The sequence below is a fragment of the Hippocampus bargibanti genome, linkage group LG01, assembly GCF_051943395.1.
Source record: "Hippocampus bargibanti isolate YZ-2025 linkage group LG01, ASM5194339v1, whole genome shotgun sequence".
In the NCBI taxonomy this organism is placed as follows: Eukaryota; Metazoa; Chordata; class Actinopteri; order Syngnathiformes; family Syngnathidae; genus Hippocampus; species Hippocampus bargibanti.
In genome coordinates this window covers 4,246,876-4,268,636 of record NC_142734.1, presented here as the reverse complement: position 1 = coordinate 4,268,636, position 21,761 = coordinate 4,246,876, and the positions used below count along the sequence as shown (strand labels likewise).

General features: G+C 41.8%; 1 long non-coding RNA gene across 1 annotated transcript; it reads left to right on the top strand.

Annotated features, from left to right (window-relative positions):
• Window positions 1-829: 829 nt before the first annotated feature.
• On the top strand, window positions 830-20,596 carry LOC148902786 (uncharacterized). The gene is made up of 3 exons (XR_016114325.1): window positions 830-917; window positions 19,235-19,305; window positions 20,483-20,596. It is a non-coding gene; the product is annotated as an uncharacterized LOC148902786 (long non-coding RNA).
• The last annotated feature ends 1,165 nt before the right edge of the window (window positions 20,597-21,761 follow it).

The following is a 21,761-nucleotide window of genomic DNA, read 5'->3' as shown; positions in this document are numbered from 1 at the left end:
ATTATAATTAATTCCACATTGACTTTCTGCTTCCTTTCATTGTTTTTCCCCTGTTGTGCTGCCTCTACCTGGACGCCAGTTCTGCGGGACCTGTCGCATTAAATGTGGTGTCAAATCGATGACTCCGTTGCTTTAACGTCTGTTGCTCTGACCAATCAGATTTCGAGTTGGTGACGCGCAGGGCCTTGCCGCAGGACTGGTGTACGTAGAAAGTTTTCGCAAACTCTGATTGGCTAGTCGCCAAGTCAATCATAGTCTCACTTGCCGCACGAGCATACTGGCCAGTTAGCACACTGTCGGTAGCAAGCTGCATAAGCAAATATATTGTGTTTATTTAATGGCAGTTTTGTCAACCCACAATGGCTGAAGGAGAAAGAGAAAATTTGCATGGAGATTTAACGTTAAAACCATTTTCAAAACGGACTTTTCAAGAAAAAATAGACGTCATCAAGAAAGGTCTGTCTTTTATTTCCTGGCTAATGGTATCCTCTCGTGGATTTGTCGTAACACACACACTTTTTTCAACCTGGATTGATTCAGACGTAGCACTCCTGAAGGCCAAGCAATGAAATCCACGGCCCGTCACTGACAAAATTATCGTTTGCTTTAGGATGGTCACTTCTTGTAATTATTCTTTTTGGTCGCATTGCACTGACGACAACCAATAGGCATCAAGAACGCCGTCGCGACCTACGATGACATACTCAGTCGTAGCACAAGTAGACGGACAGCCTAATCAGGTTTTTAAAACTCGCACGCACGCAAGCAACGAGTTGATTTGGAAATAAAAACTATGGGTAAATGTCATTCCAGTGTGTGGAACCCGTGTGCGACGTGGCCTGCTTCCTTTGCCAGCTGGGATGGCATAAAAAAGGAGCAGGCTTGGAGAATTGGGAACAAGGAAGTTGGAGTATTTGGTGAGTGGATTGAATTATTTACATCTGTTAAACTTTATTTTTTTTCTGTTAGAGAATGGGGAAGCATTCAAAATTCACTGTAATCACCGTTTGAACAAAAACACACGAACGTTTCCGTCATTGAAACGGAAGGTAGCATAACTCCACCGGTACTCACCTGCTGAGTTATGAATATGGTGAAAGATGAAAATCCACATCCATCAGTGCTTTGTCTGTCTTTTGTTGTTGTTGTTTTTTTAAGTTTCCTATAATTTACGAGCAAAATTCCGCATGTAGCAGTGACGACCGTCAGTATTAATGGAATGTCCATCAATGATTAACAAAGCAGAGCAGATTAAGGAGTAACATTGAAAAAGAATGACAATAAAATAAAAACCCAGAACTAAATAAAGTGAAACGTTATGGGCCTTAGTGTTTGTGTATCTTTGTAAGTGTCCAGGCGGCTCCTACTCATAATGTCAGCATAAGAACGTCCAAGTCTAACACAATATGCGGATTCGCTCGGCTGCATCGTACGCGTGTGCGAGATCGGGAGTAAGGCGCCTGAGGTGTTGCCTCTGAAAGGCACTTTAGAAATTAAGGCAGTGCCACTGTTCTGTAATGGGGCTTAAATGATCCAGAAAACACAAGATATATTGAGCATTTAATGAAATGCTCCGCAGTTAATTTTGCCCTCACCAAAGTATCTGCCAGAACTGCTACTTGACCGCATAACACAACAACCACAGAGACGTAAACAGTAGATGGCCACCACCCCCCTCAAAAAAAAGGAAAATAAATCATCATCCATTAGAAATGGAAGGAAAATCTCCTTTGGCGGACAAATCAACATGGAGAGCAAGGTAATACAGTAAAAAAAAAAAATAATAATAATACATGTAATTTCTAAGCACCTTTCAAAACTCTCATGGACACTTTACAGTCACTGGATTTTTTTTTTGTGCGGGTGAGCAGCGGCAGCCATGCGCGCCAGTGTTGACTCTACCCGTAGAAGGCATGATTTAGACCTGGTGAACTAATCTGCATTTTATTTTATTAATCCTGCTGTGTAAAACGTACACATGCAATTGATTTGTTCAGGCGTGTCTTCATGTGACCACGATATACTCGAATCCAAGCTTGCTGTAGCTTCCTGGCCCTCCTCTTTGTCCGAGTGTCCTCTGTGGTTTGACAATCCGTTAATAATGGAAAGCTAATGATCTTCAGAGGAAAGGTCCTGTCTTGTCTTGCCCATCCATATTTTGCTAAAAACAAAATTGTATGCTAGCAATAAAATGAATACAATGATGGCTACATTGAAGAAAATGCATTGATTGATTTGGTCCATAACATGTCAGAAATTAGGCCGAAATGAAGGTCATCGTTTTCCCAATTAAGAGGAAATGTTTGCAAATGTTGATGGGAATTTTAACCTTGCAGTCTACACTCTGCTTTTGAACCATCACCGTTGAAACAAGTCCAAATTTCACTGTTTTCTATCCATTTTGTCACTCTCTCTGTCGTCTGCCTGTCTCTTTAATGTTTAAACCACCTCCCCTCACTGCTGTGTTCTTGACCAATCACGTGGCTCTAACCGACGACTGGGGACGGGGAATAGAGGACCAAAACCGGCTACCATTTTCTTTTAGGAGAACGGGCTCGTTCGCGAACGACCCATCCGTCATTGTGGCAGCTCCGTGTTTATCCTGAAAAATAGTTTGTATGCCAAGGTAAAATTTTCATAAATGTAACATTCGTAAACCGAAAACGTTCGTAAACCGAAGTAGCACTGGATATGGAAAACATTTGAAAATACACTATTTATCGTGGATGCGCCTTATTCTCCGGGTCACCTTATACCCCGGAAAATAAGGTGAATTTAAAATGAAAATTTGCCTGTTTGGAAAAACCAGCAATACTTAATATCCACAAATATCAAATTTATTGCTCATGTTCTTCTTGTTGTCTGAGAGGGAGAAGGAACGCACGGAAACAAAAAAACGACAGCTAGCCGGAGGAAGATGAAGAAAGAGGATGAAGGTGTGTGTGTGTGTGGCGGAGAGTGTTCCAAAGCCACTAATAACGACCATCAATCATCAAGCAGTCAACATTTGAACACGGTAGGATCCACTGTTATTGGTGGCGGCCGGGTTAGCCACGTGTGTTGCCCTGCCCGCTTCTCACCATCTTGGTGTCTCCTGAAAAAGTGACGCCGCAATCAACAAGTCAAAAAAAATCCTCCTCGTCAGCACCAGCCTGCCAGGTGTGTTGACTCCCCAAGTGCCAAATTAGGATGTGCGAGATTGCAGAAATGCCACCTCTCTCATGTCTTGCTTTTTCATTGCGAATATTAAAATTAAAACTAAATGCACGCCTTGTAGTCCGGTGTGCCTTATGAAACTCATGACAAAAAGTTAGCGGACACCAGGGCAGGCAACTCTGAAAAGTTGCCAGCCCGGCTGTAAAGTTGCCTGCCCCATTTTTCACAACTTGAAATACAATAAGACGACTAATTGCAAAACAAAACAAAACAAAACAAAACATTGTTGCGAAGTATAAAGGATGTTTTTAATGAAGGAAGGAGAGATCAGACTTGCTTTGATTTATTTACAAGATGACTCGGTTACCGGGCTGCATATTATTATTATTATTATTATTATTATTATTATTATTATTATTATTATTATCATCCTCATCATCATCATCATCATCATTAGTAGTAGTAGTATTACTATGATTACTATTATAGTTATTATTATTAGTAATATTATCATTACTATTTTTATTATTATTATTATTATTATTATTAGTAGTAGTATTACGTCTGTGTAAGCTCTCAGTCGTACAGGAGTGGTCCATCGATGAAAAGGTTTCTTCAGCCGTCATCTGACAGTCAGATGACGGCTGAAGAAACCTTTATATCGATAGTAGTAGTATTACTATTATTATTATTATTATTATTAGTAGTAGTAGTAGTAGTAGTATTATTATTACTATTATTATTATTATTATTATTATTATTATTATGAAGATGATTATTATTATGAGTAGTAGTAGTAGTATTATGTTTGTGCAATTGGTACTTCAACACACGCGAGTGTGCGTGCGCGCGTGTGTGTGTGTGTGTGTGTGTGTGTGTGCGTGCGTGTGAGAGATCATAATCACAATAAAAATACAGTAAAGTCTCGTTATATCGATATTCTTGGGAGTCCGACAAAATATCGATATAACCGATATCGATATAACGAGACTTTACTGTAAATGATTTCTGTTGTTTTGTGAATTATCAAAAATGGACACTAGGGGGTGGTCTAGGTTCTTTAAACTTACAACCTTGTGTGTGTGTGTGTGTGTGTGTGTGTGTGTGTGTGTGTGTGTGTGTGTGTGTGTGTGTGTGTGTGTGTGTGTGTGTGTGTGTGTGTGTGTGTGTGTGTGTGTGTGTGTGTGTGTGTGTGTGTGTGTGTGTGTGTGTGTGTGCGCGCGCGCGCGCGTGTGTGTGTGTGTGTGTGTGTGTTCGTGTGGACAATTGACTTGACCATCACATTTAAAAGCCACAAGTCATCCTTCTTTTTGTCCCATAAAAATCCCCAAACATCCTGCCACCCTTTTGTATCATTAACTTGGTCTATGTTTAAGGTCAAAGGTGATTTTCGTTTCCATGTATTGGCTGATAAAAGAGTTAATAGATAAAGTTTGTCAGGGGTTGGCTCTGTGCTCTTCGGTGTTGCTGAATATGCACATCTTCCTGACTAGACGTTAGGCAATTCACTAATTGGATGTCGAGGCGCTATTGTTTTTTTTTGTTTCACATTTAGCTAGATGCTCGAATTCTTTCATTGGTGATGGACTTTCTTTTCCTCACATGCAGTAGGTCGACAAAAGTATAATATTCTATGTATAATATAAGTATAATATTATTGATTCATTCATTTCTCCCAACAACTATATCCTCACTAGGGTAGCGGGGGTGTTTCGACCTATCCCAGCTTTCTTTTAGTCGTAAACGGGGAACACCTTGAACCAGTGTGTGTGTGTTTAATGCTAACCAATCCTCAGCAAGTTAGTCATTTTAAAAAATATATATTGTTTTTTTGGGGGGGCGGGCTTGATTTGATCAATACAAAAGACTGTCATATTTATTAACTCATTCACTGCCAGACGATGTGCAAAAATGTGTCCACTCCATTGCCAGGGTTTTTGTCATTTTCACTCAAATTGCAAGACCCACTGAATATTGAGTTTTAGGACTACATTAACATTCAACGCGGTGTTAGAAACCTTAGACTCTTTTCTTTAATCCGAAAAAAGAGTTAATTCCTAAATTACATGGGTGTGGTGTTATCTGAGCTTAAAATGGGGGCGGCTGCACAAAAGGCAAATGCTGCCTCCTCGTGGAATTGAATAAACATTGCTAGAGGTCTGACCAGCGCTAGAGGTCTGACCCCCCCCCCCCCCCCCCCCCCCCCGTCCCCGACAAGATAAAACAAAACCCGAACAAATTCGGGAATGCCGCTCCATATCATATTTCAATTCCTGAAGAAATTCGGGAATGGCAGTAAATGATTTTATGTATGAGTTATGAGTTTGACTGTAGGGCTGATATTTCTATCATGGATTAATGTGCACATTATTGTTTTGAAATATCAGTGCATTGGAGATGTTATTTTCACTATTATTTAAAGGACAACCGACACCACTGACATCAGAAAAACATTTTATAGCATCTAAAATACCCAAAACACGCAGTATGATATTTTTAGTCAAACACAAAACACCAATAAAAATGAGATAAAAGTGTCTAAAAACTACTAGCATTTGAAGCCATTTTACAAATTATGGACAGAACTTGTCCGGAGACGTCGGTTGTCCTTTAAATGTTAAAAAAGTGACATTGAATAATTTCTCCGGGCACACCTGACAATCCCTCACTCCCACTGTGTCCCACTTAGTCTTGAAAAGTACAGTTGAAAAGTGGTACGATAATCCCCGTAGCATCTTGTTGAACTTTCATACACATATTTAACCACGTATCCCACAAAGACATTATTATACCGCTTGATCATTTCCGCTCACGCTGAATTGACAAGTTGTTAAACCGTCGAGCTTGTTGCGGCCACCGCTGAGCGCTAACGCCGCTCATGACAGAGAGGAGTCATCCCATTCGGAGATGTGATGCTGAAGCGCGCGCATCTGTTCATTGTCAACTCGTGAGGATGCTGACTGATGATGTGTGGATCCGCTCTCATCCCTGTCCGCCTCCTCCATTGTCACTTTCACACGCACACACTCGCACGCATATGATGGGAAGGGTGTGGTGGTGGTGGTGTTGGGGGGGCATCATGGAAACACACGGCCAGATTATTCACCACAAGCCGTTATTGAATATGTGACTAACACACTGAGAATTGCTTTGGGAAATCAGATTAAGAAATGAATTATGTATGAGGACATGGAATGTCTGTCCGACCGGGTGGAGAGGGTGGAAGAATACACCTCCAATATACCCCAAACAACATTATAAGTTTGAACATGACACTTCCCACAACAGTTATTCCATTTCCTCAACGCTCATATCACTGTTGCGCTTTCCTGATATTAAAATATGACTCGTGGTAAATAAGATGGTAAAGTTGTTGATTATTTTTCTTCAATAATATTATTACCTATATTTTCCCACCTCACACGGTGTAAAATACACTGTGATGTAACATGGCGGAAGCCGTAATACTTTGATATCAAATCACACTTATTGCTATTTCTGCTTCCCTGTCAACTCTCTCTGGTCTGAGTCCCATTTGAGCAAAATATGAATGAAAAAATTATCTCTAGTGGTATTAACATTCTTTTCATCATTCAAATTTTGTCAACTAATAAAATCAGACAAAATATCACACGCTCAGACAAGTAATAACAAAAGGGGAACACATATTTTAGTTGTCTTCTAAATTGATTAGAGTTAAAAAAAATAGACACGAATGAATGAAGGTGAAAGAAGAAATTTGCAAATGTCTTTATTTTGATTTCACACAAAGATTATTAGTCTGCTATTAGATATGACAGATATCAGATTTTTTTTTTGCTATAAGGCTTAAAATTCAGAATTTCGGGTTAAACGCGTTTGCGAAAAAAAATCTGCGATTATAAAAACAGCTGTCATTTAATTTCATAATCATTACTATTAACACACACAAGCTCTATATTGCATACACGACCCAAGAACATGAAGTGTGCATTCTTTAACCATCTACTTAGATGGTTAAAGAATGATTTAAGTTAAAAAAGTATCCACCATCATTACTGAGGGAAACATTTCTTCAGCCGTCAGTGCTTCTTTGAAGGTGTTGGACTTTTCACTCCTCATCCGAAGAGCTTCGTCAGCCTACAAAAGTTGTGCTGTTAACCATAGCCCTATATCCCTAATGGACAGAGGTCCCTGTGGCCATCCCCTCCTCTGATAGGTCCCTGTGCCAGACCCCTGCTCTGATAGGTCCCTGCTCTAAGGTTGGGGGAGCAGTGGACCACTCCATGAAGCCAATCCGATTACCTCTATTGTTCTATCCCTGGCTCTGGTTTCACCTCATTAGCATGACTAAGCCTACGTGGTATCGGCCTGAGAAGCACGGCCTAAATTAAACCTACCTCAAAACCCATCTATTTAAAATTGCATTTTCTGTGTAGCTCTCTCTCTTGTTTCTATTTATAATTGTATTTTATTTATTGCATTCTATTTGTGATTTTATTTTATTTATTATAGTACCTATGCTTGTCTGTGACTGTGACGTGTCCTTGAGAGCTTTGAAAGGCACTTAAAATGTAATGTATGATGATTATTATTATTATTATACGTGCTTTCCATTAAGATTATATGGCCAGAGTTACCAGCAAAATTTTAGTTCGCTGACGAAGCTCTTCGGATGAGGACAAAATGTCCGACACCTTTAAATAAGTATTGAAGATGAAGAGACCTGTTGCACTCCTCTACGACTGAGAGCCTACACAGACACTATCATTATTTCCTTTCTTTGGTAATAGCTGAGATGAAATATCTGACCTTCGTGAGGCGTCCAGCATACATTTGGAAAGGTTGCAACTTGAATTCATGTGCAGTGGATGACCTTTCAGGTCACGTGGCCTACAAAATGGCAATGATAATGTGAGCAAGCGAAGATTTTGCTTCACCTCTCCGAGCTGTTTTCACAGATGTAAATCCAACCTTGGGTTTGTCTGCCCGCTTCCTCTTCTTTGACAGGCAGCCAGTGTGCTGACACGAAAAAGTGTGAGGACCTACAGAAAGTGGTCAGTTCCTCACCATGTGCTCTTATTTTATCTCATCTTTTTCGTCAAATATTTTGTAGTTTTTATTTTGATCTCCCTGAACATTCCTATCCCTTTCTGGTTTTTGGCATTTTTCTTAGGCTTCTAGTGGACAGGTGTGTTTCAGTCATGTAGGCCTTTCCAGGTGAAAGTGAGGGAAAAGAGGGTATGTCAATACCTTTCACCCCCCTCTCACCTTTCCCTCTTGGGCCAAACCGCACATTTGGCTGCCGTGTGGGTATTAACAGGGAGTTTCCACTATGAAAATATTGAGATCAGGCCAAAGAAAAAAAACAAGCTGCTCTTAGACATTTTTTCTCTTGAGGTGCTTTTGGTCAGCTTATATACCCTATCAATACAGATATGCCCTTCCCTCATAGAACTTATTAAAACCTTTTCATCTGCAAGTACTTATACATTTACATCTTCTGTCAAAGACCCCGCGGGATGACGATGCAGCCCACTCGCATGGACGTAATGTCTGTATCAGAGCTTTGGAAGGGTGGGGGTGTGCATACTTATCAGCGTGTATGCGCTTGATGGGAGCGGTAGGCAGAGGGCTAAGATGGGGAGGATGAAGGAGATGTCGCATCAGCGGAAAGTTGTTTTTCTACAGTCTGATGTTTCTATTTAAAGGAAGCGGGGAGATGGCGAGGTAGAAGCGGTGTGGCCCATAGCCTGAAGAAGCGCAATACAGGAGGATCTGTGGCTGGCGCTAGTTTTGCCATATAAAAGTTAGCAAAATGAAACCGGGAACATAACTGCTGTATTTTTGGAACTTGTCTCCTCCCTGTTTTCTTTGTTCTCTGGTGGTATAATCCTGTTTCATTGATTTATACTTTATTGTAGTTATGGTTTCCTCTCGAGGGCCGTTATGAATTTGGGGAACCCATTAGAATGTTTAAATCCCTTCAAATATTACATATAGAGCACACAGCAAATTAATGAATAACTCGTTTTCATATCTGAAGTCATAAAATAATGACTTTTATTGTGGTTGACATCCAAAAATATGAAATTTTGGCTCAGATTTTAGCAATCATCACGGAATTTAACAATTTTGATTTGCTTTCGCGGGCCGAAAAAAAATGATGTGGCGGGCCGGATTTGGCCCGCGGGCCTTGACTTTGACACCTGTGCTTTACATGAAGTCTTATGTGTGGCATTAAATATTCCGATAAAATGTGACACTCTCCACATTCATTAATATATTGGAGTGGATTTACCTTTATTCGTCTCGCAATGGAGAAATTTACATTTCACAGCATACCATTATAGTCTTCTGAACAAAAAATAAAAACAATCCTTGCCAGTGGAACTCATTTGCAGGCCACAAGCTCACATTTAAGTTTGTCGCTTTTGGGCTTTTTGGAAGGGTCTGAAAGTGGATCATTTTATTGGATGCCGAGTTGTGTTTGTTGATGGTGGGAGGAGAGGAAGTGATCCGTAATTGGAGGGGGGACAAGGGGGACGACACAAAGCAGATTAGCTAATGATATCAGCTGGAGAAGGCACTGTGGTAAAACCCGGTGGTCGTAATTAGTGCAGTTTTTCAGCGATTGCCCTGTGCCCCCAACACACACTCTGTCTCTGTCTCGCTTACTGTACGCAGTCTGCTTTTACTGAACATCACACTTTTAGCCACCTGTGCCATGCTGTGACTCGGTGTAAAGCAATTTTACAAACGATTCTTGCGATTGCGAGAAATTTCTGGTTGATTATGACGTTACTTAATTGATACCTATCGGCCTTTGTCACACCCTGCAAAGGTGCTGGTGGACCCCAAAAAAAGGGCACGGGGGAGGAGCAGGGTGTTTTTGACAAATTGTATTAAAGTCGTCCAGAACAAAATCTCAACATAGTCATCGCAACAAAAATGTCCAAAGTAGCAAACAAAACCATGAGTAAAACATAAGATGAAACAAACCTGACATGGTGAAACAAACAATGACCCGACACTGAATGGTCGTGCCGGGAATCCTTTTAACTGCCACTGATGTCAACAACCAACATTGTGTAGCTGCAGGTGGCAGCCCTACAGTGCCACCGGTTGGTCGCAAACCAAAACATGACAACCTTGGCTAATAGCTGCCCTTGTAAATGATTACAATTCCCGTATAAAAGTTGTAGTACGCCATACATTATTTTAAATGATAAAAAAATGCTAACACAAGCTGAAATGCAGACACTTTACCGCATATGCCCGTGTTATGCTTTTATCAATCCTACCGTACGTAGTGCTAAAAAAATATACAAATGAGGATTACTTTTGCCTGGTTGCCGTGACAATAGTAGCGATCTGCAGCATCATTGTCGTTGCCTACCAGCATCTAAACTGGATTTTAGCCAAAATGGTCTTTGTAACATCGATTCCCCCAAAAAATCCCTGTATAAAAGTTGCAGTACGCCATACATTATTTGAAATGATAAAAAAAAAACGTATAAAACATGGGGAAGACATATAAGTTCAGACATCAGAAGAAGCAGCAGCGAGTCAGTGTTGACCTTTTCCTGCTCTACTTTCATTTGCAAGTTAAGGAGTTTCAATTAATTCATAAATGTTCCTGTTAATAATAATAATAATAATATCGACAAATTGACGACAATGAGGTTAAAATCTTAGCCAAAGAAAATAGATAGTTTGAAAGGGGAGTAAAAGAAGATTTTCATAAGATTTTCATAAAACAGCAAAATCCTTCACTATACTGCCACGGTGGGGTGAGATTCAATTTGGATCGTTCGTACGACAGTCTCCTTAGGCAACATAGGCTTAGTTATGCTGATGAGGTGATACCAGAGCAAATGGGGCAATCAGTCGTAGACCTCATAGGCAGGACAATAGAAGTAATCAGTCAAGACAATAGACGTAATCAGTGGAGCCGCAGGGAGTAGTCCTCTGCTCCCCCCAACCTCAGAGCAGGGACCAGCACCGCCACGTCTGGGATATATATGGGGCCGAAACTACCAGCAAGACTTTAGTTCGCTGACGAAGCATCTTGGATAAGAAGCGAAACGCCGGACACCTTCGAAGAAGTACAGATGATGGCTGAAGAAACCTTTTCATCGATGGACCACTCCTGTATGACTGAGAGCTTACACAGAAATAATAATAATAATAATAATAATAATAATAATAATAATAATAATACCTACTACTACTGCTACTATTTTTTGAATATTTTTGTCATCTTTTTCTTTTTAATGTAAACGTTTCCTCATTAAATCCAGACAAAAAACATGTAAAACCAAAATTAATAAAAAAATAGAAAATAATGTTGATAATAATCGTGATCTGACGCTATGAAAAAAAAATGACCACCACCCCATTTCGCCCAGCACGTCTCCGAAATCGCTTTCACAATCTTTCCTTTGCTACCGCACCCAACAGTTCCATGCTTCTCCGCCGCCGCTGGCCCGCTGTGAGAACAGACGGGCCAGCATGTTTTGCTTTGCCGCCGACACCACCCAACACACACACACACACACACACACACACACACACACACACACACACACACACACACACACACACACACACACACACACACACACACACACACACACACACACACACACACACACACACACACACACACACACACACACACACACACACACACACACACATACTCCATTCAGTCGTATGTACACGTGATCACACAGGTGCGCTTAAAATCTCTTGAAGCTCTTTCTACAGTTGGAATGCCAGGACGGCGCTGAGACGAGAGGCGGTCGCGGGTGTTGCCAATGAAAGTTATGAATGTCTGACCGAAGCCGAGTCGCTTTCAAGCATTTCCACTAATGATGCCGTGCAGAGCACATGCTGACGCCGATGCCGAGTTTGGTCATCAATCATGGATCCATCTGTAAACACAGCGGCAAAAATGATTTATCTTAATCGGATTGAAATATATCATTTTTCAGCCAGTAATGATGATCATTTTTGAACATTAAAAGCATTTGGTGGAGCATTTATTGTACATAATCACCGAAACTGATGGAAAACTCCCTGGTCTGCTTTTACATTTAAAAACTGATTGCATTTCAGGTGAAAACATCAGTGGAGGGCCGTCAAGGCCTACGAGGCCTTCTCTGCTGGCCTAAAAATATCTGATTCACAGATTTATGTGAATTATATTTTGCCCATGTAATTCAACATTTTATTTCAGCTTCCTTTCATTGCTTTCCCCCTGCTATGCTTCTTCCAGATGTGTGTTTTCATATTTAAGCATTTAACCAATGACATTTCAGCCATCAAAGGTGCTGGAAACGCCAGTTTTCGCAAATTATGATTGGCTACTCACTAGCCAATTATAGTATCAGTAGCCGCTAGTCAAAAGTCAAAGTCAAAGTCAGCTTTATTGTCAAATATGCTAATATGCATGACATACAGCACAGATGAAATTACTGTCCTCTCGGACCCAGCATGCAAGTGATAAGAGCATACTGGCCAGTGCTAGCACACTGTATCTGTAGTGAGCTGCATAAGCAAATATATTGTTGTGTTTATTTAATAGCGGTTTTGTCAACCCACAATGGCTGAAGGAGGAGAAGAAATGAATTTTGTTGCAGATATACTGTTCATGCTATTTTCAAGACGGACTTTTCAAGAATAGATGGGCAAGAAAGTTTGGACACCTCCGAACCTAGCAAAAATCGCAAATAATACAATTTTATGAGGTTATCATGAATCTACATGTTCATAGTAAACGTTCATAGTTTGAAGAGTTTAATGACTTACGTTTCTACAAGTCTCAAATTATTTCCTGGCCAACAACACCATCTAATGGACGTGTATGTTCAGACGTAGCACTACTGAAGGCCTAGGAATGACGTGCACGGCCCGCCACTAGGAAAACATGAATTAGAATGAGTAAAAACATTCCTCAAACGTCTGAGAAGTATCGAAGAACACAACCATTCTGAATTTGCGAATCCTGCATAGGATTACTCGCAAACTGCCTGGACAGTCACAAAGTAATGAATTATACAAATCTTCCAAACATCTCTCTGATCTTTTCTGTCATCTTTTCTGTCTGCGGCTCTTTCTTGTACTGAGGCCAATCTTCTTCCTGTACCGATGACATTCACGCTCGCCAAGTGTCCCACAAAGGGAAAAAAATTGCACTGAATCATAGTTTAATGGCCAATTTCTACTGCGATTGCGTGTAAAAGAGGGAGCAAGGCGTCACTGCTGTAATAGGTACTCCGGGTGCTACTTATCCAAAAGGCTATCACGGTTGGACTTTTTTAATTTAGCTACTGCTTCCCTGGAAATGATGGCTCTCTGTCCTCTTTTCCTTGTCCCTCCATCTGTGCAAGATTAAACAGAGCCCACCTCTACTTTTCTTTCCTCTTCTGTCCATCACCGTGAAAAATGACCGTTTAGTCTACTTTCTTAATCACACGAGCCGTGGAGCAATCAGGCAGGGAATAATAGCTCAGGTTTTGGCTATCGCCGCCTAGAGAGCGGATTGAGGTGAGAATGGAAGGGAACATCAGCGAAGGAATTGTGTAGAAGTGTCATGCCATCAAATCATTGCGGGGACACATTCATAAATGTTGCGTCGTCACATCAGTCCTCTATTATCCATTCAAGTTTGTATCAGTTGGACTCTGAAATCCAAACTTGAAGCAGATGGAGGATGCTCACAAGATATGTTTACTGTTTTCTATTCACTCAAATCACATCTTGGATGTATTGTATTTTTCAGAATAGATCTTATGTGATCAAATGTTTGCTTTTATTTGCCTATTTTGGTGTTTTACACTCAACTGCATTCTGCTTTTTTTTTTTTTTACACTGATTCTGATTTCAGTATTTGGCAAAAAAAGGAACATCACGAATGCAATGACTGACGCATATTTTTTTTGTGCACAAAGCCCTTTCATGTTAAATCACATTTCTTCAATTCTAGTGATGGCAAACACCTTTTACTCTACGTGCATAGAAATGATCAAACGGTAAAACGATTGGATTGGATTGGATTGGATTGGATGAGCCTTTGTTAGTCTCGCATTGGAGAAATTTACATTTCCCAGCAGCAAATGATGAAAGTAACCAGAAAGGAAAGGAAGAAGTAGAAAAACAAAATACAATAGATGCTGTAAAGGCTGCCACTCTCGCAAAACTAACTAACAAATAATGTGACACAACACAAAAGACACGGATAGTCATTCTATAATAAGCACTTTCTGCACCATCTTTGTTAAATGAATCAATTCTATATGATAGAGGAGAGGATCAAAGCTTCCTTTTCACCAGTGGAAATGTGCACATCTGCTACAAGCTAAATATTGAAAGCAAACACTAAACTATAGCATCCATTGATGAAAAGAGACTGTCTCACATCTTCTTTGCCACGTAAATCCGCTTCAATTCCAAGCGGCGGCGGTGCCACAGACGCATCGGCGCTCTGCGCTGACGCTCCTCTCCTCTCATCGCGGGCTCCTCAAGCCATGCATCCATCCAGAAGCAGACTATCCAACAGCACCAACCTTTCCTATTCTTCCCAAATCAAAAACAGTGCTGGCATTTTCGTGCTGCCAAAAAGGCGCAACCGCTCAGCAGAGTCTCCTCCTTGCTAAATGTCGTAGCCAAAAATACTGAAAAACAATCCATATCCCTTCCATAGGATGCACAACAACTCAAAGTGGCAAAAGAAAACACAAAAACAACAACAAAAAAAGCAAAGCTTATGAGAGGACTTGCTGACGGCTGCCTAGTCGGGCGCCATCTTGGACTTCTTGCCAACAGTGCCAAACGGGTTACCTTTCATGTCAGAACAGAGTTGACCAATGCTTCAACCTTGACAACACGCTCAAGTGACTCATATTTTGCTTTCTGCTTTTGAAAGAAACTAGTCCACATTTGGAGAAAATGCATCTCATGCGCTGCTCTTGGATTCTGTGTGAATTTGTTACTCCTCACATGGGAAAAGCCCCATAATTAGTCTAAATCGTGATAATAGCGGGTGGCTTTGCCACAGGGAATCCACTGCCATTTTGCTCACTGAGCATCTGCCAAATGGTTGGTGTTTATAATGCCGCATCCCCCGTGGACAGTTACTGTACTCACAACGTGACTTTGACAACAAATCGGCTGGGAAATGAAGAAGTGGACATTCATACGCTGGCTATAAAATTGATCTAGTGCATGTTTAATCGGAGATAGATGATGACCTTTAGAAAAACATGATAGTCAATTGTACATTTATGCACCCCGCCCCTCTTACCTGATCACTTTTTTGCCCATCCCAGACAATTTGCATCCTCCCTTCGCAATAGCCTTTGCCCCCCCTCCCTCACCCCATGGATTCTTCTGTGCTGCACCATTAATCACCTCTCTCTAATTAACAAGTCGACTGATCCCACAGCTCACTCCGCTTCCACCCCACACCTGGGCCAACCCTGTTGCCCAGCAGGCGAGCCGTCTCGGCCAAAGGATACGTGCATGCATATGATATGCAGATGCAACTGTCAACTGACCAGTGCTGGGAGAAGCAAAATTAGTTTTTCAGAATCAGAATCATCTTTATTGGCCAAGTATGTAGAACACACAAGGTCTCCGGTTGTCTCCGGTAGAACACGCTGCACTAGTATCATCATAAAAGATTTGCAAAGAGGCACTAAACAGGGATATTTGGGTTACTGTTTAGCGAGTTAATGGCTTGGGGGGCAGAAGTTGTTTAAATGTCTGTTGGATTTTGTGCACATGGATCGGTAGCGCCTGCCTGACGGGGAGTCGCTGGAAAAGGTGGTGGGCAGGTTGCGAAGAGTCCAGTAAGATTTTCCGGACGCTTGTTTTGATTCTAGCAGTGTGCAAGTCCTCGAGAGTGGGTGGCGCGGTGCCAATGATTTTTTTCCTCCGTCCTAACTGTCCGTTGAAGTTGGACTTTGTCCATTTTTGTGGCGGCCCCAAACCAAACCGTGATGGAAGAACACAGGATTGATTTGATGACTTCTGTGTAGAAATGTTGTAGCACCTCCTGTGGCAGGTGATGCTTCTTTAGCAGCCTCAGTAAGTACATCTTCTGCTGGGCCTTTCTCAGGATGGAGTTGGTGTTCACCTTCCACTTCATGTTCTGGGAGACTGTGATTCCCAGGAACTTGAATGTCATGACGGTTCACACGGGGCAGTTGGATAGTGTGAGGGGCAGCTGTGGTGATGGATGTTTCCTGGAGTCCACGATTATCTCTACCATCTTTGTTATTGGACTGGACTTGTTTTTGGTGCATGAGGTGTCCTGCTTGGCCTGACTACTTTATCCTGCAAACATCTATGAAGGTCCTTTTATCATCTCATTAAACCTCTGGTCATGACGTGTGTCTTCGGACGGTTCCTCACCCAGCGTTTCCACCTCCTTCAGATGTTTGCTTTCTTATATTTAAATTTTCAAAACTAACCTCACAAAACTACTTCACAAAACTACTTCCATCTACTATATGAACTCCTTTTCCAGTTTTTCCCCTGCTCTCCTCCTGTTAACTGAGGTGCCCCACTACCGCAATGCCATCTGGCAGCGCAGCATGCCGAAAGCCTCGTGACCACACACACTTGCCCACAGACACTCACAAACACGCACAGCTCGGCAAGGACACTTTCCAGTGCATGATATACGATATCCAAGCTTCCAGATCATTGTGGTTCTAAGCGTTGAACACCACATTCTCACACATGTGCAGCCTTGTTGAGTCAACTGCTTCATTTGTCTCCCGATAGGGGGAGCTGTAGAGCATCTATATTGGGAGCGACAGGAGATTTTGAGACAGCACGAGATCATCTCTCATCTCATCTCATCTCATTTTCCGTACCGCTTATTCCTCATTAGGGTCGCAGGGGTTGCTGGAGCCTATCTCAGCTGTCTTCGGGCACGAGGCGGGAGACACCCTGAATTGGTTGCCAGCCAATCGCAGGGCACACAAAGACATACAACAGTCACTCTCACACTCACACCTAGGGACAATTTGGAGTGGTCAATCTGCCTGCCATGCATGTTTTTGGAGTGTGGGAGGAAACCGGAGAACCCGGAGAAAACCCACGCGGGTCCGGGGAGAACATGCAAACTCCACACAGGGAGGCCGGACCGGGACGCGAACCGGCGACCTCTGCACTGTGAAGCCGGTGTGCTAACCACTCGACTACCGGGCCGCCCAGCACGAGATCAAAACTTTTAAATTGTCCCATGTGGTACATTTATTGAAACATTGTCGATTTTGAGATGCATATTGGAGTACAAAACTCCACAAGCAGACATTTCATGGGTTTTGGTTGCGTCTTTCATTTCCCTCAGCACGTCCCATCCGGGCATACAGCCTTACGCATCTGACCAACAGCAAAACTATGCACTGAACTGCTTTTGATTGTGAATTGAGTCCAGCAGAAATCCATCCCATACAACTATTTTTAAGAGTCTGTCCACCTAGTCTTGAGAGTAGTCGGCAAGCTCATGAAGACTCAAGTCTCCCAGAGACGAACTGAGGTCCCAGGTTGTCACTCTAAATTTCAAGTTAAAAATGTTATTTTGGAGACATTTTCAAGCCTCCGACAACATCCACAGATGGATGTAGAAAATGTCTCGAGACATTTTCAAGCCTACAAGAATACTTCTGTCTGCGACTGAGGAGATGTCTTCGCGACGTCTCGGAGACCTGCTCAAGGAGACCAAGAACACCTCAGAGAGAAAAACAAATTACTTGGAGAGAATGTTAACAAGAAACCGCTGTGCTGAGCCTATGTTGGCTTGAGTACCGCAGGTCTCGGATCTGGTTTTTAAGTAATTCTGACCACAATTTTGGTCTCTTGAATTGATGCGACCGACACTTGTAAGGGAACCTCTTTAAACATCAAACTTTGAAGATTATCAATCTCTTGTCAATGTTGGAAAAGAAAAGGAAAACCTTCCACTATGTTTGTTCCTGAACAAGTTAAAGGTCAACTGCTGGCAAGTGCAGCAATTAGCAAATGAGCTTTGGAAAGGAGTATTTTTGGAACTTAGTTTGGTGCTTTGTCGGGGTGCTCTCGGTGGTGAAATGGGGGTGTGGTGGGATTGTGTGTGTGCATAAATGTGGTGTGCTGCCAGGTGCGAGTGGGGGTCTGTGGCAGTATATTTATTAGCGGCTGTCAGAGAGGTGACAGTTTGATGAATGGTGCAGAGTAATCAGGGCTGGGCTGTGACAGGCTTGCACGCACAGACTTCAGCCTGCCAAACAGCCCAATCTCTCTCTCTCTCTCTCTCTCTCTCTCTCTCTCTCTCTCTCTCTCTCTCTCTCTCTCTCTCTCTCTCTCTCTCTCTGTCTGAATCTCTCTCACTTTATCTTTCTCTCTCTGTCTGTCTGTCTGACTCTCTCTCTTTCTCTGTCTCTCTCCATCTCACTCTCTGTCTCTCGTTCTTTCTCTCTTTCTCTGTCTAACTGTCTTTCTTTCTCTCTCTCTCTCCTCTCTGCCTCTCTCTCATTCTTAACATCTTAGCATTTTAGCAGATAAACTACATCATCACAATATATGCCTTCTCTCCTTTTAACTGCTTGTTATATGAAGCATTGCCGGGAGATAGTCTTTACTAAGTTATAAGAGACATAAATCAGACAGTTATGATTCAGATAAATACATGTTGGTATGTATGTGTTTTTTGTAAAGTATGGCTTTATGGATATGCCATGCATACATGACAATAAGTGAAGAACAAGTGAAATAATGTCATTGCCAAAAAGTGTGCTAACATTATCCATGTAGAATGTTTAACTCATACACAAGTGCTGTTATTTTTACATGTGTATGCCAGTTCATAATACTAAAATATTGAGTCACATGATTACTTGTGTGCATAGATTCTTCACCTCCACTGTCATACTATTTTACATACAAATAACCAAACTATTGTTCATAAATGAAAATCTAGATCAACTCTTGGAAATGGAAATCATTACTTCTCTGTGAGCTTCCAATGCCTCCAAAGCAACAGTCAATACGAGAGTCGTAATAATTTGACTTAGGTTTGGTTTTCCAACGTTTTTTTCCACAGATTCTGTTGACAGACCACAGTCTGGCCCTTAGGAGATGAGCGCAAGTGGAGACAAAGAGGAGTGGGAAAATGTAAGGGAGAGGAAGGGAAAGAAAGTGATGGAAGACTGGAGAAGATTACCACAGTGTTTGTATGCTGTTATTATATTAACATGCAGTATCTGATTAGCCATGGGAACTGCAAATATTTACGAGGTAGAGTGCAACAGCATAGCTCCATTCAAGATTACTGCGAGATGAGATCAAAAATTTCCCAATTGAACAGTTTCAAGACACATTCACTTGAAAAACTGATTTGTGTTACATAATATAATTTTTTTTAATACAAATCAAGGACATCTGCAATACGCCTTTCAATACACTGGTCATTTGTTGTTATTTTTGAAATTATGCATAGACAGTCATGCTTACATCTAACATTATCCATGTAGAATGTTTAACTCATACACAAGTGCTGTTATTTTTACATGTGCATGCCAGTTCATAATACTAAAATATTATTGAGTCACATAAGGGAATGGCAAGGAGTGTGTGACCTTAAAGTTTCTACTGAGCGGTACAGAACAGCTTGTTGAATAATGTATTAAACACTGACGGAAATTAAATTCCATCAAGACAATCCAATTTCTTTTGCTTATCTGGCATCAGCTTGCAGGGGCAGGATCTTAAGCAGAGAAGTCCAGGTTTCCCTCCTGTACCCAGCCAATTTTCCAGGGGAATCCCATGGTATTCCCAGACCCTTCCCCCTGCTGCTTTCTGATTGGTGGCCTTCATCTCTGACTCAGCTGGCCGATCAGTGTAGAGGAGAGCGATCCAATTAGTGATTAGTTTCAGGTGTGCTAGTACCTGCAAAAATTAACAACCATTGTTTTAAGGACCCGTTTTTTTAGTCTGGCTGTGTCTGTTTTGTCAAACCCTATTGTTGACGATCAAGATAAACCCATTACCTATCCCCTGTATGCATTTTGTACCTATAATTTTCCTTGTTCGGTACAAAAAGTTCTAAGCCGTAGCCATCTTCCATTCAATTGTTTCTCAACTTCATTTATTTGTCATGAGGAACATTTGCCAGGAGTCATTTTAAAAAAACTTAAGCACGATTCATAATGTTTGTGTGGCACAGAGGCAACGAGATTCACTGCCTCCAATTTTGTCGTCTATAGCTGTGCGAGTACAGTTTTATGTTTAGAAAGCCCAAACTGTGACGGCACATCCCTTTTTCCTCCTCTCCAAATCCACATCGATGTAGGGTCCTTCCTTTGTTGCCACCATGTGGAAGAGTTGTAACACTCGGACGGCACCTTTCTCCATGGAAAACTCCAGGATGGAATTGAGTCCAATCCAATGCAAGAAGACCAGGTGTGTCAAGGTAAGCCTGACTATGCCATGTCGGAACTTCTCAACCACGGACATCAGTTCGGTCTTCTTTCCTGTTTGAGAAGTGACATTTTACATGCCTAAATCCAGTTTCTGTAGCCAGGGATCGGTTTCTACCCAAATCCCTGAAAGACCCATACCGAAAGACCAGAGAGGGGAGAAATTAACTTCCTTAATAATGATTTATGGAGGCCCGGTGGTCGATTGCTCAATGCACAGTATGGGTCTGGCCTGTAGGTCGTTTGTATGTTTTACCCATGTCTGTGTGGGTTTTTCTTTCTGTGTACACGAAGTGTGAGTGTGGACGGTTGTTCCTCTGTATGTGCTCTGCTATTGGCTGGCAACCGGGTCAGGGTGTACCCCGTCTAAAGCCTGAATACAGTTGGGATCGGCTCCAGCACCACCCGTGACCCTAATAAGGAATAAGCACATCAGAAAATGGATGCATAATGAAAAACACTGAAGAGTCGGGATGAAGAAAACATTTCCAATCGTTTGTAAGTCAATCAGCAGAGAAGGAAGCGAGGTCAACTGTTGTCACCAAGCTCTGTGCTGGCGTTTTTGAATCTTCATGCTTCATCAATTATTTAGGAGAGAGTATCGAGTACATGAGTGTCGTCAAAACAAGCTCCTGTGGCAACAATATTGCCTTTGCGTGACTTCAACCTCCCATCAGCAGCAAAATGACCCGCAGTCATCAATGTGCGTTCGACAAGTGATGCAGGCAAGGGAGTGTTATTCGCATGCACCTATGACACCGAAAAAAGGTGATTAGAAATAGTCATTGAAAAACAAATACACGTAATGTAATATGTACTTATTCTGCCAAAATGGCAAGATGCCTGACAGGGCAAGGCTTTTCTCTTTGCCATGTTCTAAACACCCCCATTCGTGTTATAGTTGTTTTTTACTGTGCATATGATACACAAGTTTGTCGCCTCGTTGCAACATTTCATACACAGCTGATGCATTCTCATGAATTTTACACGCACAGCATTACTGACTGTTCAGTTCTCGAAAGCTGCTGTGGTCCCGAGTTGAGTTTGCTAGGGACACCCTGAGTGTGTGTGTGTGTGTGTGTGTGTGTGTGTGTGTGTGTGTGTGTGTGTGTGTGTGTGTGTGTGTGTGTGTGTGTGTGTGTGTGTGTGTGT